Genomic DNA, 17,623 nt, shown 5'->3' with positions numbered 1-17,623 from the left:
TATGCAAAAACTAATATTAGAACTGTGAACACTGACAAAGTATAACATTATCTATAACAACTCTCTGGCATATATTTATATTTCTTTCAAAATGCTTTGTAAATTGACTAGCCCTTTAGAAATTATTTTTGGGAAATAAGAAACCCTCATCTATACTTTTTGAAAACTTTCATATCATCTATAGCACATTTAGGACATAGTAAATATTTATGAATATTTTAAGTCTACTCTTTATTTATTTTCACCCAAGATAAAGAGCAGAGACATCTACTCTGTAAGTCACATAGATACAAACAAATTGATAAATCACTTAGTCAAATTGTACTTGTTGCTTGCCAAACCACTTGTCAAAAATTATAATAAGCTTTAGGAGTGTAGGTATAAATTAGAGGGATGTGACAATGTATCCACAGGGTTACAATAGAGTGGCAAAGGCAGATAATTAACAAATACAAAATATGGGATAAATGCTAGTAGTAGCAGAATTGCAAAGAGTTTAGATGGCATTATAGCAAGTGGTTCAGTCCTATTATGGAGGTGGGGAAAGGAGTCTCAGATAAAGCTGCTACTTGATTGATGAATAGGAGCTTTCTAGAAGAAGAAGGGAAACGTGTTTTCCAAGAGGAGAGACTAGCATGCGTAAACACCCAGAAATGAGAGAGGAATAAGTTTTAGTGCAGGTAGAACAAAGACATGCTTGAGATGGAGAGTGGTAAGCGTTAGGGTAGGCAGTTAGGCAGAGATCATATTATCAGGGACTTTAAAGGCATATTAGGGATATAGATTTTATTACAAAGATAATAGGGTGCCATTTAATAATTTTTAGGTTGGTAATGACATGATTAGAGTTAGACTTAAGACATATTATTTTGGCTGCATATGAAAAGCAGATTGAAAGTAAACAAAATACTGGAGGCAGGACTTCTTCTAGTCTTGTCAGAGAAGCTGGCATTTGATTTTTCATAAAAACAACTATAAACTAGAACAATTTTGTGAAGCAAATATATTTAGGCATTTGACATCAGTCAGTGTAAGGTTGAGATCCTTGAGGTTAAAAAAAAAAAAAGCACATAAAAATAGCTCTTTATTCTCCCTGGCTTTCTGCCCAAACCAATGTTGAATGCATGAAAGCAGAAAGGGGAATTCTCACTGGGTAGAATAAAACAGACTTTGGTGTCTGGGGACTGCTAATGTGATTGGAATTTGCGGGGCAGGTTGACAACGTGGAGGTAGACATTGTTAAAAAGCCCTAGAGACCTGCAGAGGGATTCTTTTCTGATTCTTGAGATGCAAGGTGAAATTCCCCAGGACATGGTAATACTATGGAACTGCCGATGAGGCACTGACATCTCAGTAGAAAGTTCTGATCATGCAAAGACATGGTATGCGGGGAAGATGTTGGAGTTATGACCCAACTACAGTCTAGTTACTGTAATAATCCAGGCATCCAGTTGAGATCCTCAGATAATAAAGCTCACACTATTTAAAAGTAAAGATCACACTCTAGGATTATATACTTTAATAACTTTGCCCTAGAACTAAGGGTAAGATTGAAATAAATGCACCCTTAAAGAGCAAAACAAAGAAACACAAAAAGCCATGCCCCCCCATATCCCAAGTTTGAAACAGGAGAAAATGGTCCACTTATAATTTAATTGCCCCAAAAGCAAGATAATAGTGTAATTCATAGTCTTCACAACATACCATCTACAGTGTCCATCATAATAATAGAAAGTCAAACAAAAAAGAAAAATAGGACAGCAACACCATTACAATTTCTGAAAGATAAAAACTTATAGAAGCAGACCCACAGATAAACCACATGTTGGAATTTAGACAATGATATTTAAAAAACCTATTACAAATAAGGAATTTAGAGATGAACAGCTAAACAATTAGCAGAAGGTACTTCATCAGAAAGAGAAAATTACTTTGAAAAAGAAATTTCTCCAAATATTTAAGAAAGAAAATGACAGTCTTATACAATATATTTCAGAAAGTAGAGGAAGAAAAAAACATATCTAAATTTATTTTGACTTTGACAAAGACCAAGAAACAAAAATTATAAACCAATATTCTTCACTCCAAAAATCCTTAATAAATATTAGCAAACTAATATTTACCCTAGAGTTTTAGCCTAGAAAAGCAAAGGTCAAACATCAGAAGGTTAAGTTGCAACCAGAGGTCACAGTTCTCACCCAGCAGCTTAAAGAGTAACGTTAAAATAATGGGCTACTGGCTGCTGCTGTTTTGAGAATTCTAAGCACTGAAGTAATCCTTACTCATTTGTTTACAGATAAGGGTGAAAGCTAGAGAGTGCTTAGAAGGTGTGGATACTAACGGTTATTAATTCCTTTTTTGATAAAATCTCATTCCTTCTAATATGTTGAAGGGAGGAAGACTACACTTTCAACACCACATTGTCCTATAGGTCCTAGCTAGTACAGCTGGGGGAAAAGAAAAGGAGAGAAAGGAAAGAGAGAGAAATAAAAGAAATATATAAATAAAAGCTTAATAATAAAACAACATTTATTTTTAGAATGGCATAATTGTATCAAAAATGCAAAGCAGGACAGCCCTGGTAGGGCAGCCCCGGTGGCGCAGCGGTTTAGTGCCGCCTGCAGGGTGTGATCCTGGAGACCTGGGATCGAGTCCCACGTTGGGCTCCCTGCGTGGAGCCTGCTTCTCCCTCTGCCTGTGTCTCTGCCTCTCTCTCTCTCTCTCTCTCTCTCTCTCTCTTTCTGTCTCTGAATAAAAAAAATTTAAAAATGCAAAGCAAATACATCTATAAAGAAATTGCTAGAGGGATTCCTGGGTAGCTCAGTCAGTTAAGCATCTGACTTCTGCTCAGGTCATGATCTCAGGGTCCTATGATTGAGCCCCATTTTGGGGTTTCCCACTCAGCAGGGAGTCTGCTTGTCCTTTTCCTTCTCCCTCTGCCCACCCCCCTGCTCATGCTCTCTTTCTCTCAAATAAATAAATAAAATCTTTAAAAAATTACTAGAAATAGCAAATTAATTTAATGAGATTGTTGGATTAAAAGTTCAATATACAAACATGAATGGAATTTCTATAATATATTAAAATAGCAAAAAAAACTCTGGAAAATGAAACTTTAAAATTATTTATGATAGTTTCAAAAATCAGAAACGTAGGAATAAATTTAACACACATATAAAAAGTGCACATTGGAAACTACATAATATTGCTAACAAAAGTTGAAGTTCAAAATAATTTAAAAATATACTAACAGATTGGAGATTTTAATTTTTAAGAAATTATTCTCCTAAATTAATTTTTAAAAGATTATATTTATTTATTCATGAGAGACACAGAGAGAGAGGCAGAGACACAGGCAGAGGGAGAAGCAGGCTCCATGCAGGGAGCCCGATGCGGGACTCCATCCCGGGACTCCAGGATCGCGCCCTGGGCCAAAGGCAGATGCCAAACCGCTGAGCCACCCAGGCTGCCCTATTCTCCTAAATTAATCCAAACTTTCAATGCAGTTCCAATAAGAATTTAGTAAAATTTTCTATGGAAATTGATACATAGAATCTAAAGTTTATGTGGAAATGAAATCCATATTATGTACACCTTGACTAGCCAACACAATCTTGAAGAAGAAATACATAGTTGGAGGATTTTCCTACTGGGTTTCAATACATATTGTGAAACTAGAATAATTAAGACATGATCGCATTGGAATTAGGATTAAAAAAAAATATATATATATATATCAGTGGCACAAAATAGGCATTCTAAATCTAGGTTTACAAACATGCAATCAATTGGTTTTCAGTGCTGGAACAAATAGATAATCATATGAAAAAATAAACATTGATCTTTTCCTCATACACATAAATAGTAATTAGAGTTGGCTCACTGACTAAAATATAAAATTTTAATTTATATACTTAGAAGAAAATACAAGACATTATTTTTACAAATGTAGGATTGGGTGAAGATTTCTTGGACTCAAGAAGCACTAAATATAAAAGAAAATATGGTAAATTGGATTTAATTAAAATTGAAAATGTTTGCTTATTGAAAAAAGTATTAAGAATGTAGGAATCAAGCCACAGAGTAGGAGAAAATATTCTCAAAATATATATCTGACAGAGGACTAATATTAAGATTATATGAAGAATGCCTACAACTTAAGAATGACAGGAAAAATAATACAATTAAAACATGGAAAAAAGAGGTGAACAGATATTTCACCAAATTTTAAATAAGAATATCCACAGAGCATATGAAAAAGTTCTAGGTGCTGCTGGATCACTGGGAAAATGCATGGAGAAACCCACTCAATATTTGTATATTTCACTGCAGGTAAATGATACGTCGATAAAATACTTTGGGCATTTTAAAAAGAGGAAGAAAAGTTAGTTAGCAGGATACTACTGAAATCCAAGTGAAAGATGATGGTGGCCTGCACCATTGTGGAGGTAATGGGAATGGAAAAATTCATGGAGATTTAAGGGATATTCAGAAAGTAGTATTGATAAGAATTTGTGATTAATTTGATACTAGTGCTTAAGATGGCACATTCAGCGATTATTCTTATAACCAAAGTAGGTGTAAATGTGATGTTTTGTTAAAACCAAAGAGGGAATCCCAGAACTGGGTCTCACATGGGAGACTAACCATTTTTCTGCTGCGTTTAGACCTCAGAAAGTTCCCAAATAAGAGGCTGGAGATGATTTTGGAAGAAGCTACAAACAGAAGGAAAAAGGTAGGGAGGAAAAGTGGGCTTTGGCTGTAGGACTGAACATCCTCTTATACCCCAGCCTACACATACGCTTCTCTTTGCAGGTCCATGCCATGTTTGCCTATTTGTGGTAGCCTTTTGGCTAGGAATGGGAGCTTGTCTTTTTAACCAGGCTTCTGTCATTTATTAAGCCTTGATTGCTCCTTCCATCAAATGTAGAACAAACAGCTGGTACATCCTCTTTCTCATCTTAGTTTCTGCCCGAACTTGTCCTACTTGATGAAAGAAAGGATGATGTTATGTTATTGTACAAAGAAGGCTCACATCACTGACTACCTCACACATGGGGTCATTCTCCTACTGTGGTGAGAAGACCAGGCTCTTGAGACCTCTTGCAGAAAATGCAACCATGTAAACATGCTCTTTCTTAAAATTTAGACTATTCAAACCAGTTTGCTTTTAGTCGGATGGGCAAAGGTGAGGACTTGCCTCATTTGTAAATCATTCTTGTGCCTTTAGTGATTAAAAGATATCCCACATCATGAATTATACAACCTTTAGGTTTTAATAGATTCATCTCATGATTCTTCTTTTGCATCTCATTTTTCTTATCTTTTTTTCCACCTCCGTATAGGACTTATATATTCCTTAACTGATATTCCTGTAGGGTTTTTCACTCCATTTTATGTGTGACATCATAAAAAATTAAAGAAAAATATAAGTTACTTAATGATTGGTTATCTGACTTCTACCCTGAGAATTTTTTTTTTTCTGGCTTAAGTTTTAGATACAAGTGAAGAATATACTATAACATTTCTAAAAGGATTAACTTTAAAGTAGATTTGTCACTAAAGAGCAGATTATTGCTGATTAGGTTTTTATTTTTCAGGCTTACCTAAGTGGGAAGACTCATAATTTTAGGATACAGTGAATCTTTGTTCAAGTGTACCAAACTTATTTTTAGCATGGAAGAGGACAGAAACTAATAACAAGCATCACTGAATATTGAAGATCCACAGAAACTGAAAATCATCATGCATATGAAATAAAAGTCTTCACAATAAAGTAAATAATATAAGACATCTTATACAAAGAAAACCACTTGTGAATTATAATAATGATTTCTGACATGTAAAATAAGTGCTTGTATGCATAACTAGATCTTAGCTAACTATGAGTCATGAGGAAACATTATAATAAGAAAATTCCTATATACTTGGCAAGCTTTTGTTAGCCACTGTATCAATCATTGTGACAATCCCTTTCAGGAGCCGGATTCTTCTTATTTCTATCTCCTTCATTATTTTTGGTGGAGAGTCTAATGAGCAGTGAAATGTCCAAAATGTAGGAAGCAGGAAGAAGTGAAAGTCCTTAATAAGTCAGCATGGGAAAGTTAGTTCCTTCTAACATTTCCTGAATCAAACCAAAAGAGCCAATTATGGAAAGGATATGATTTTTATCACAATGGCTTATAAGGATTCACTATAATTTAACATACAATTCTTTCTAGAAATACCCTTAGGTAAATAAAAATCATTTAACCTTTTAAACTAAATTTAGCTTAAGTAAAATCACCAGTTAATTTTTTAAGAAAAAATGACAAATAGCATCTGCATTATTACTGCTATCAGCGGGATCTGGATAATTTAAAAATAAAGAAAACCAAACAACTGGAGGATTAAAAATTTATCTGGGCAGGAACCATCTCTGGAGATTTAATGATAAACTCTTTGCCTTGAGACTCAGATAACGTCACAGTTCTTCTGCTGCAGATGTAGAAGCTCTCATTGAGACTTAAAAGTCCCAAATATAATAACAGCCAAGTTCACCTTCCATATTCATGACAATTCATATAATAAGACATGGCAGGAAGGGACATTCCTTACACTATCTTTTTCGAGGAATCTTCTTCCCTTTGATAGGCCATGATAAGAAACTCAGTGTCCCTCTGTCATATATTCCAAGTTCTAAAATATATCCTATACACATCAGACAGGTGATATAATAACCCTCGCCTTTTTTCAATATGTACTTCTGTTTACAGACCTTATCGCAGGTCCCAGCTAAATTGTTTCCAACCTTGAAGGAGAATGTTCTAAAGAAAATCTTGAGGGGGGTAAAAAAGTATAAAAGAGCAAAGTCATTATACAATGTAGGGTCATTCAAAGCTTTCCTGCAAGAAAGAGATAAGGTATGAAAACGAGAGAAGGAAGACATTTAAACTTTTCTAGCACATCTAATATTATTTCCATGTTTTTTGATAATACCATAATAGTGTAGCTATTAATGTTTTCTTATATTCACACACAATGTTCAACATATATCCCCTTTTGCCAAATCAAAAAGCCCTCCATTTTTTGCTCTGTGCTTATATTTTTATTCCTTCTGGATGATTTCAGATATTTAGGCAGTCATCTCTAACCTAAAGAAGCATACAATCATTTTTTTGGCTGCTTCAATTACTTAATAAATGGTCAGATAGCTGGATTAAGAGTACTAGAGGCTTTTCTCTAAAATACCTCCTCACTTCACTAGTACCCTCCTCATTTGAGCAAAAATCTTATGAAATTTCAAAATATTTAGTGACATGATTTTGTGGAGCACATTTGATTCCCAACCAGCAAAATTAGAAAATAAGCGGAAGTTCTGAGAACTCTAAGAAGACATGGTGTATATCCTTGCAAATTTAAAAGAACAGAACTGGTACAAAGTGTGTTCTTAGAACGCAACTGAATTAAATTCAAAATCACAATAAGGTGGCTAGAAAATCCTAAAATATTTGGAGATAAAGAACATTTAACTAACAAAGAATACTCAAGAGAAATTAAATTTAAATTTTTAAAAATATTTTGAACTAAATGAAAATACAACTTATTAAAATTTATACGATAGAGCAAAAACAATACAGGGAAATTTATAGCATTAAATGCATTCATTGGAAAAGAAGAAAAATCTAAAATCAACAATTTAAGCTTCAACCTTAAGAACTAGAACAGAAAACCAAATTAAACCAAGGTGAACAGAAGAATAGAAATAATAAAAAGAGGCAATCATACTGATCCCATGGACATGAAAAAATAATAAAGGAATATTATGAAGAATTCTGGTCAAACAAACTTTATAACTTAAATGAAATAGACTGAAAGATAAAATTTACTAAAACTCACATAAGGAGAAATAGATAATTTGCACAGGCATTTATCTATTAAAGAAATTGAATCAACAATTAATCTTTCAAAACAGAAATCACCAGGCAAAGATGAATTAACTGATAAATTCCACCAAACATTTAAGGAAGAGATTATACCAAGTGTCTCCAATCTCCCAGAAAATAGAAGTAGAGGAAATACTTTCCAACTCATTCTAAGAGGTCAGCATTACATAAATATGAAAATCAGAAAAAATATTACAAGGAAGGAATGTTACAGACCAGTATCTATCATGAACATAGATGCAAAAATCCTCAACAAAATATTAGCAACAACGTATTAAAAAATTATACACTCTGACAAAGTGAGAGGTATTCCAGGTATGCAAGACTGTGTCAACATTCAAAAATCAGTTAATATAATCCATCATATCAAAAAGCTAAAGTCGAAAAATCATATGATTTATGTCAATAGATGCAGAAAAAGCATTTAACAAACTCCAGCACTTATTCACGATAAAAACCCATAGCCAACCAGAAAGATAAAGGAACTTTTCAGTGTAATAAAGAATGTATACAAAAAAAACCTATAGGGATCCCTGGGTGGCGCAGTAGTTTGGCGCCTGCCTTTGGCCCAGGGCGCGATCCTGGAGACCCGGGATCGAATCCCACATCGGGCTCCCGGTGCATGGAGCCTGCTTCTCCCTCTGCCTGTGTCTCTGCCTCTCTCTCTCTCTCTCTCTCTCTCTCTCTGTCATAAATAAATAAAAAATTAAAAAAATAAAAAACCTATAGCCAACATAATACTTCATGGTGAAAAACTATATGCTTTCTCTCTAACCCTGGCAATGAGACAAGGATGTTCCCTCTTTACTCCTATTCAACATTGGACTGCAAGTCTTAGCTAATGTGATGAGCTACACACACAAAAAAGCAAATAAAATGTGTACATATTGGGAAAGAAGGAATGGAACTATCTTTGTAGATATGACTGTCTATGTAGAAAATTCCAAAGACTCAACAAAAACCTGGAATTAATAAAGAAGATTGCAACATACAAAAATTGGAAACAACCAAATTGTCTTCATATAGGTGAATGGATAAACAAATTGTGGTACATCTATGCAATGGAGTATTCCTCAGAAATAAATGAACAGTCACAAAATTACATAGAAGAACCTTATTGCATTTTGCTACATCAAAGAAACCAGTCTAAAAAGAGTATATAATGTATGATTTCAACTAAATGACATTCTGGAAAAAGCAAAATTATGGAGAGAGTAAAAAGATCAGTCGTTGCCAGAATTTTGAGGGAAGGAAGGGATTATTATTATTTTTTAAAGATTTATTTATTTATTCATGATAGAGAGAGAGAGAGAGGCAGAGACACAGGCAGAGGGAGAAGCAGGCTCCATGCAGGGAGCCTGACGTGGGACAGTATCCCGGGACTCCCGGATCAGGCCCTGGGCCAAAGGCAGGTGCTAAACCGCTGAGCTACCCAGGGATCCCCGAAGGAAGGGATTAAATAGGTGGAGTATGGTAGATTTTTAGGGCAGTGAAAGTACAATATGTGATACTGTGATGGTGGATACATGACATGATACCTTTGTCAACCCCACAGAACTATGACACTAAGAATGATCCCTAATGTGAAATATAGACATCGGTTAATAATAATGTGTCAATGTTGGTTCACCAATGGTCACAAACATACCACACTGATTCAACACATTAACAGTAGGAGAAACAATGTATGGATGGTAGAAGGAAGATGAGATATATGGGAAACTTTGTATTTTCTGGGCAGTTTTTCTGTTAATCTAAAACTACTCTAAAAAACAAGTATTTTTTTTTTTAATGTGGTAATTGGTCTAACATTACTTGGCATTTAAGGAAGTGTTTACTCATGTGATAATATGGTTGCTTTAAAAAAAAAACATGCAGGGGTGCCTGAGTGGCCCAGTTGGGTAAGAGTCTGCCTTCAGCTCAGATCATGATCCCAGGGTCCTGGGACCGAGCCCAACATGGGCTCCCTAGTCAGTGGGAAGCCTGCTTCTCCCTCTCCTCCCAGCTCATGCTCTTTCTCTATCTCTGTTGCTAGCTCTATCTCTCTCAAATAAGCAAATAAAAAAAAAAAACATGGAAGTTAATATGTCCAAATGATGGATGCCATCAAGTAACTGCCTCTTGAAGTAGTATACCACCATATGTCCATTGCTCTAAGATTTTCACAGAAGTTGAGGTGGTAAAATTTTGCAGTAGGGTAAGGTGGAGGGATCTATTTCGTTTGTTCTAGATCCATTTTCCACCTTTCCCCACATTGCCCTGAAGGCTGTTGTAAAAATCACATTAGCAGACTGTTTTGCCCAATAACATGCTCTGGCTGGGGGTTGCATCCAGTAGAGACTGGGTTTATGTCCTGTTTCTTTCATGTGAGGTCATCTTTGTCTGGCTTGGTCCATTAAAATGTCCTACCAGGTAGATGGCACTACTTTCTATGTCTCTCTATCTCTCTCTGTCTCCAGGTTCCAGTTACTGCTCCATCTCCCTACTCTTTCAGGCTAAAAAGCTAGATTTTTCCTTGCTCTTCCTAGCTGCACTATTCCTGACAATCTCAATGCTCTCACAACTTTACCAGTTGTCTTTTTAAGCAAACATGATAGTACTGTCATTTTCTCAGTAGCAGCAGCCTTTCTGATAGAGAAGTAATATAGGAAATTATCAGCATAAGCCTTAAGATAAATATTAAATGATTTAAAAATATTCATCATATTGTTTGGGGAATAAGCCCTTTTGTTTCCGACAATAGTGTAAATTTATTGATATTTGGTAACATACTCCATACTTCTTTCCTAATACATTATTCCTATGATGCTTTATATGTTATACTGCACAATAAATAAAAATGAATTTAATATTCCTTGTCTAAACCAAAGAAACCAATGTACTTTCCTTAAAATGGAATTTTTCTATGTTTAGGAAGAAATTAGGCAAATAAAAAGTGTGCCTCTGTGTGTGTGTTTCTTAAGGAACTGGTCAGATAAGGAGCAAGGAATCTTACCTAATAGATATAGCAGTGATTTTAATAAATCACTAATTACTATTGATATTTTCTATATAATATTGGCTTTAAAACAATTATAGAGTTGAACTCATGAAAACAAAGTCACTTCCTTAAGAGGAGTAGACTACATTGTTTATTTTTTTTTTAGTTTTATTTATTTATTCATGAGAGACAGAGAGAGAGGCAGAGACACAGGCAAAGGGAGAAGCAGGCTCCACGCAAGGAGCTCGATGCAGCACTTGATCCCAGGATCACGGGATCATGCCCTGAGCCGAAGGCAGATGCTCAACCACTGAGCCACCCAGGTGTCCACATTGTTTATTTTTTAACAGTCAGATCATCTGATATTTAATGTCTTGGCCCATAGAAATAATGTAAATTTATCTATGTCAAACTTTTTGAATTTTGGTGATTTATTCCTCCTTAATCTTATTACAGAATTTAGGCTTTTCACTAGAAATCTGTAACAGCAATTTGAAAGACTCAAGAGCTTATTTTATTCAGGTCATCTTTTGACCTTACTTAGGAAAAGTAAGCCAACCTAATTACTCTTATGAATATGTCATCATTATAATATTTTAAATTGGTACAGTGCTTTGCCATTTCAAAATGTTTTTATATACATTAACTTATTTATTCTTACAATGGTTTAGAGAGAACTTGAAATGATTTTTTTTCCTGGATTATAATGGGAAATAAAAGTCCAGCTAAATTAAATGAATTTTCTAAGAACAGAGAGTTTCCTAGGGAGAAATTGAATTTGGATAAAATCTGAATCTTCTAATCTTAATTCTAGTGCTCATTTCAGTCAGTCTTGTTTAAAAAATAGCAGCCACATTAAACAAGCAAATCAAAATAAAATACTTATTCTAAAATCTAAAATTGCCTGATTAAAACTAAACAAACACACAAGTGAGCAGCAGCCTTCTTTTTAAGAATTCGTATCCATGTTATACTGGTTGGTTATATATGCTGACAGAAGGAGGGCATAGAATGTTTACCCCAAGGACGCTAGCCTAATGACCTTCAGTGAGGCATTTAACCTCTTTGCATCTCAGATCCTTCTACTAACTAAGAATAATAATTTCTTAGAGTAGGGTTTGCCAAATAGAAGGCATTCCATAAATGATAGTGGAAGTTGTCATTACCATTTTCACTACTATTTTTCCATCTAAATCTGGATTGTCTTTTTATGCAGAGAGCCAGCATTGTGCTATTTGTTCTTTGCTCTGAAATTTCAATAGGAAAGAGATGACATAGTCTAACTGCATTCATTGGGTTTCTTGTTGAGGATGCTTTTATTAGCTTAGCTAATTCACTTGAATATTTTAAGGATTTCTTTACTAAGCTATAAAATGGGAATTCTATTAATATGTACTGTTGAGAATTCAACAATAATGTATGTAAATTTATTTTGGAAAGTGCACGTTATTAGTCTATATGGTTGTTTTGATGAAAAATCGTAATGCAAGCTAAATAGTCATTATCCATTTATTTTTTAATTTTTTTCTATTTATTTATTTACATTTTTTTGTAAATTCAATTTGTCAACATATAGTATAACACTCAGTGCTCATCCCATCATGTGCCCTCCTTATTGCCTGTCCCCCAGTTACCCCATCCCCCTACCAACCTCCCCGTCTGCAACCTTTTTTTTTTGTTTGTTTGTTTCCCATAATTAGGAGACTCTCGTGGTTTGTCTCCCTCTCTAATTTTTCCCATTATCCATTTAAAGATTTATACCAGGGATGCCTGGGTGGCTCATCGGTTGAGCATCTGCTTTGGCTCAGGGTGTGATCCCGGGATCCTGGGATCAAGTCCCACATCGGGTTCCCCACAGGGAGCCTGCTTCTCTCTCTGCCTGTATCTCTGCCTCTCTCTCTGTGTCCTCTCATGAATAAATAAATAAAATCTTTTAAAAAAGCCTTATACCATTGTTTTCATACATTCATAATGAAAATATGTGTTGTAGACAATACATTAGGAGTCAAATGGAAAACTGATACATGACAAATAATTTGCAGTTGGTAAATACTGTAACATGGACATGGAAGAAAATGTTGAAAGTCATCTGTCCTCATAGTACACACAGAATCTGTACCCTTGCTTTAACCTTCCTCAAGGCGAAAATGATAACATTGTCTCTTATTCTCCAATCTTTGAGGCTTTCAAATTAATAAAGTCATTTTCAGTCTGGAATTTTATTGGCAGATAAAAATATATCTGAAAGTGGATCAGCGAATTTCAGTTATTATAATTCCTCTTGATTTTCTAAGTCTATAAAATTAGACTTCTTTTTGCTTTTTCCAGTCATAGCAAATTTTGACACCAAGATACCCATGATATTGATACCTTCTATCCACTAGATGTCACTATTTTCAAAGTAATAAAATGGAATTTGTGCCATGATGTCATCAAAAAGCTGTAATATCTTCAATTTGCTCCTTTCAGTCTCTTTCTTTACCCTACCCTTCCTCTGCCTCTATGCTTCTTCCTGTGTCTCTCTTATTCTTTTCCCCCTTCAGCACGTGAATTTTGCTTTAAAAATAAATATAAGTAGATTTCTAAGGACTATTTGGAAAGTAAAGAAGATTGATATGCCCAAACGTATACATCATCCTTTGATAATGATTATCATCCTGATATGTTGTGTACTGGAAGGAAAAAATACAGAAATAGAGCAAAATAAGTGGGATGTTGCCAAGTGTTCTTTATCATCTCCTAAACAAACACAAACCATTTGTAAAGAGCAGGTCTGAGAGACAGAGGTAGTTGTGTTAGCGTGAAAGAAAAATTTCCCGGTTACTTTTTTCTTGTATGACAATTTAGAGAAAATCCAGCCTCTGCATTTGTATAAATAAAAAAACTCAGGCATATGATTCTTCTCTGGGAAAGATTCACTAAACAGTCTGCATTACAACAGAACTCATAACCCTACTTTGGAAAAGAGGGGGAAAATGGTCTATAACAATTCCATTGGCTAGAAAAATAACATTTTTCAGTACTAGTTTTCAAGGAAAGTAAGCTTGAAAAGACATTATATATTTAGAACGGCTAATGTATAATCGAAGGTATACCTTATGCAATTTTTATATTCTTATTTCTGATTCTCTGTATTTTACAAAGAACAAGTATTATCTTCTTGTTTGAAAAAATATGTATAAACTCCACAATATGCTACTGTAAAAAATTAATAACATCTCCATCCTCTCTCTGGAATATCAACAATTGAGAACTCATCATGATGCAGCATGAAGCTCTGGACCTGTGGAGCTCACCAACCATTAACCTGGTAGAAGAATGAACGACCTATAATGTTGGGAGAAACATCAAACATGCTTTGCTTACCTCACTTTTCTCTCAACTTTGCCTGGTTCTGCTTGCAAACCCAGGAGGCATCTGGGAAACTATTCGATTATCCAGCAAGAAAAGTCACTTGCCAACAAACTTCAGTGATTTTCTAGACCTTAACTTTCAGTAAGAAAGAGAAATAGACACAAGCAGTGTTAACATAAAGCAGTAAGGAAATCACAGACATCAGCTGTACAATAACAGAGCCTCTAAAATGGAGCTGCTGTGGCTCAATTGTGGCCACATTATTTCACCAGCATCCACATGGTTACCGGACTCACTCACTTGAGGGTGATAAACTTTACATTGTTACTTCTTCATAATTTTACTATGCCTTCTGTTCTCCTCTCAAAGGGAATTAAAAATGTACTGGTCCAAAAAATGAAGTTTTGTTATTACAATTTCATGAAAAATATTTCATTTTTGCTGATAGGTTAGATCTAAAGTTGGTCTATGTTTTTCATTGCTTGTTGAGGAGTTGAAGAAGTAATTTTCTTCAAGTGTAATGAATGAAACAAATCTTTTTAAATAATGATTCATTCATTCATTTACCAAATGTTTATTGAGCAACTTACTGTGTATTGGTGTTATTTTATGGACTTAAAACCACTTTCTGCTGTTTTCCCATGATCCAACTGTGTAATCTCTGGTCAGTGATTTCAGGTTTTAAATAATTTGTAAGTGTTCAGTTTCTACACAACTTTATCATCTGCTAATATATTAAAAATGCTGGGATCCATATTTAGTTTTATAAGCTTTTCCCTGTTTTTAGTTTTGTTTTGGGTTTCAGGCTCATGAATTTTATTTATGTTTGTCAATAAGAAATGTAAGAATGGAATGTTAATAAATTTCTTTAGTTCTGTAATGTCAAGAATTTAAAAATTTTAAAATGGATTGGTTAAAAAAAAGGGAAAGGGATAGAGCAGTGAATGATAGAAGGAAGTAATCTGTGCCCTTGTGAGGCTTACATTATAGTAGAGGAAATCACAGGGAAAATGTGTAATTATCTACTTTTATTATTTTTTAATTAAACCTAATTTGGTTATGATATTTTAAAAAATTCCTCCAAGTAACATTTATTCATTATTAATATCTATAAATACTTTGTTTATGAGCTATCATGTAATCAAAAGAGGATATATCTTTATATAGATGTACATACATTATATGTATGTACCTACATTATATCTACATATATATATACATATAAAAACAGACATACAGCAAAACTATTTGATTTCTTGATAATTTTGTCATTGGTAAATTATCCAGAAACTATTCTCTATGTCAAGTTATTTTGGTATCTACGAAGATGGTCATATTGTTGGTATGTTTTCAATAGAAGTTAAAGCTATTTTTCCTGGTTTTTAAGTTTCTTTTTACCTTTAGATCCCCTTCACCCATTTCTCCCACTCGTCACCCCCTGCCTCTTGCAACCACCAAACTGTTTACTGTTATCTATGAGCTTGCTTTTTTCCTCCCCAGATTCCACATATAAGAGGTATTATACAGTTCTTGTCTTTCTTGGCCTGACTTATTTCACTTAGTATGGCCTTTAAATCTATCCATACTGTCACAAATGGCAAGATATTTGTATGCCTGTGTAATACTCCATTGTATAGGTGTGTGTGTGTGTGTGTGTGTGTGTGTGTGTATACACATCATATATACATCATATATATGTAACAATTTCTTTATACATTCATTTGTCCACAACATTTAGATTGTTTCCATATCTTGGCTATTGTAAACAATGCCACATCTATCTTTCCAGTTACCTTTTGTTTCCTTCAGATAAATACCCAGAAGTGGTATTGCTAAATCATATGGTAGTTCTGTTTTCTTTTTCTTTTCTAAAGGATGTAATCAGCTTATCAATATAAAAAAGATTTCTTTTGTATCTATAGAAATTGATGATTTTTTTGTAATTAAAAAATCCAGTGGTCTTTCTTCAGGCTTTTTTTTGGTTTTGTTTCTACATTTTATTGTGATATTAGTAATGAATAATCTTTTATTGATATTGTATATCTTTAAATGTGCTTGCCAAAACTGAGGCATAAATATAAGAAGTGAAGAACAGTATTATTGCATAGAAGAAAGTCATTACATAGAGGAAAATAGTCCTTTATATCAAGAGAATTTTACAATTTTATAACTCCCTTCAATTCCTCATTTGCCAAGTTGATTTTACTTTTTAAGTAAGGTTGCTGGATTCAGTAAAAAAAAAAAAAATCGAATTCCTAGTTAAATGCTAGTTTTGTATTAACAATAACTAATGTAATGTGGTTGTGTTACATGCAATTTGGGAAATACTTATCCTAAAAATATTTTTTATTGTATATCTGAAGCTCACACATCGTTTTGTACTTTACTTGGCACCTATTACCAGGCTTTTGTGGAAACTGAAGTATATCTTTAGTTCTGCCTTTCATCTCTCTTCATTCCAGTCATCCATTTCATTGTTCCACAGAGCTACCAAGATAAATCTTCTGTAATGATTTGTGAATGGGGTTGGGGGCACCAACCATGTTTGTAGATAGTCATTTCCTTATCCATCCAGCTTGCTGCCCCTGAAACTCCTGCTTGTAGTCATTCATGGCCACTCTGCTCACAGTTGCACTGCGAAGAATAGTGCTTTTGTGGTGCATTTGTGACCTTCATTTTGTCTCCTGGAAACTGGTCAAAACACCTGCCCTGAAAATGACATAGTTTTACATTTTTCACACTGCTGTGCATCTAATTGTTTGGTGTATTTTTATAGTATTTTGCATGGGACCTTGGAGATACAGAGAGACTATATGGACCGCAAGAGTCATTATCCTTCAATGTGTATCCACAGCTCTTATTTAGAATTGTTCATCCAACCTCCAGGAAAAAACAAAGTTTAAAGAATTATTTCAGAAAATTCATAAGTTCTGATTGCACTTCTTTCAGCTGCTAACATATTTTTTCTGCTGCAGTTTACAGAAAACTCTTCAAAAGAATTGTTCAGGGGATCCCTGGGTGGCTCAGTGGTTTAGCGCCTGCCTTTGGTCCAGGGTGCGATCCTGGAGTCCCGGGATCGAGTCCCGCGTCGGTCTCCTGGCATGAAGCCTGCTTCTCCCTCCTCCTGTGTCTCAGCCTCTCTCTCTCTCTTTCTATCTCTCTCTCTCTCATAAATAAATAAATATTTTAAAAATAATTAAAAAAAAGAATTGTCCATATTTTTTGTCCCTGAACCTCTCTGCCATTGGATTGTGAATCAACTCAAATCAGGCTTTCATCCACAACCAATCAGAGAATCACTTTCATGTGATTTTTCCCAAATAAATTTAAGATGAATTATTTACATAAGAGTAAAAGTATTAGA

The sequence above is a fragment of the Canis aureus genome, chromosome 11 (assembly GCF_053574225.1).
Source record: "Canis aureus isolate CA01 chromosome 11, VMU_Caureus_v.1.0, whole genome shotgun sequence".
Classification (NCBI taxonomy): Eukaryota; Metazoa; Chordata; class Mammalia; order Carnivora; family Canidae; genus Canis; species Canis aureus.
The sequence above is the reverse complement of the archived record's forward strand: the minus strand, read 5'-3'. Positions refer to the sequence as shown.